Source organism: Propithecus coquereli, unplaced genomic scaffold, assembly GCF_000956105.1.
Source record: "Propithecus coquereli isolate 6110/MARCELLA unplaced genomic scaffold, Pcoq_1.0 Scaffold560, whole genome shotgun sequence".
In the NCBI taxonomy this organism is placed as follows: domain Eukaryota; kingdom Metazoa; phylum Chordata; class Mammalia; order Primates; family Indriidae; genus Propithecus; species Propithecus coquereli.
This window is the reverse complement of record NW_012151508.1, coordinates 264,419-266,206: the sequence shown is the minus strand read 5'-3', so window position 1 is coordinate 266,206 and position 1,788 is coordinate 264,419. Positions and strand designations below refer to the sequence as shown.

General features: G+C 45.3%; 1 protein-coding gene across 1 annotated transcript in view; it reads left to right on the top strand.

Moving 5' to 3' along the window:
- Positions 1-1,788, top strand: part of HSBP1L1 (heat shock factor binding protein 1-like 1) — a 30,614-nt gene that overhangs the window by 20,154 nt on the left and 8,672 nt on the right. The gene's annotated exons all lie outside the window — the stretch shown is intronic.

Sequence of the window (1,788 nt, the reverse complement as noted above, 5' to 3'; positions counted from 1 at the left end):
GTGTGCCCAGAGAAAAGGGTGAGGGTCTGGCCATGAAACTTTTGCTGAAATTGAGGAAAGAGCAAGAGGTCACATATCTTCACAACCAAACAGGAGGCACCTAGGAAGCCTGAGGGTTCCCCCCGATCCCCCCCCGCCCCGACATCCAGAAACACGCTGGCTCACAGCGAGGGCCAGAGCACTAGCAGAAGGGCTGCTGGACCCAGTGCCACTGGCTGCAGGGGCTGACAAACACCTTTCATGGAAAGTGAAAACTCTCGGGGCAGAACACCTTCCACAGGGTGCAGTATGGAGCCAGGAGGATAATCCCAGGCCTGGAAGCCCAAGTTTACCCAGCTCTGGATCCACACCTCCTTGTTTCTTCCCTTTCCCCTGTTTTGAAACGAGCCTGTTTCCTAGGCCCGCCCATATCGTGGCAAGGGACGTGGACCTTCACACTGGTCTCTCAGTCCACAGGTCCACAGCAAGGAGGAGTGGTGCCCAAGGCTGCATGGATCACCTCCTGGAGCCTCAGCCACACCCAACTCGGGTGACCCAGACGCGAGATTATGGACTCTTAACGGACACTGCCCAGAGGTAAGATCCTCGTAACCTTGGCGCGGGTGGATCTGGTACATGGGAGGGCGCGAATCTTCAGGAGCCAAAAGGCAGACTGCAGCAGGCTAAGTCTTAAAATGCCCCGTGACTTCCTGTCCTAATCCCTGGAACTGTGCCTGTGATGAGACTTGGTGCCTGTGATTCTGTTGTACGACACTGCGAAGGCCATTTTACAGACGCAGTCAAGGTTTCTAATCAGTTGACTTTAAAATAAGATTACGGATAAATAAAGGAAATGTATATACAGTCGACCCTCAAACAACATGGGTTTGCACTTGTGGGTACGCTTACGTGTAATTTTCTTCTGCCTCTGCCCCCTACTCGAGATAGCAAGACCACCCCTCTTCTTCCTCCTCCTCAGCCTACTCCATGTGAAGATGATGAGGACGAAGACCTTTACGGTAATCCACTTCCACTTGATGAACAGTAACAGTATTTTTCTCTTCCTTATGATTTTCTTAATAACATTTTCTCTAGCTTACTGTATTTTAAGAACACAATATATAACACATACAACATACAAAATATGTGTTCATTGACTATGTTACTGGAAAGGCTTCTGGACCATAGTAGGCTTTTTTAATAGTGTAAGTTTTTAGGGAGTGAGAAGTTACACTCAGATTTTCAAGTGCACGGAAGGTCAGTTCCTCTAACCTCCAAGTTGTTCAAGGGTCAACTGTATACACAATGGAATAATGAATACTATTCAGCCATAAAAAAGAAGGAAATCCTGCCATTTGTGACAATATGGATAAACCTGGAGGAAATTATGTTAGGTGAAATAAGCCAGGCACGGAAAGACACAGAATCACATGATCTCACTCACGTGTGGGATGTAAAAACGTTGGTCTCATAAAGCAAAGTAGAATAGTGGTTACCAGAGGAAGGGGTGGCTACGGGGCAGGAGCTTGGAGAGATGTTGGTCAAAGAATATGTACTTACAGTTAGAAGGAACAAGTTCAAGAGATCTATTGTACAGCATGGTGGCTACATTTAATGACAATATATGGTATTCTTGAAAAATGCTAAGAGAATGGACGGAAGTATCCTCACCACAAAAATAACTAGGTAAGGTTATGCGTTTGTTAATTAGCTAGGTTTAACCATTCCACAATGTATACATACTTTAAAACATCATGTTGTACACAATAAATACATTCGATTTTATGTCAATTTAAAAAATAAATACAT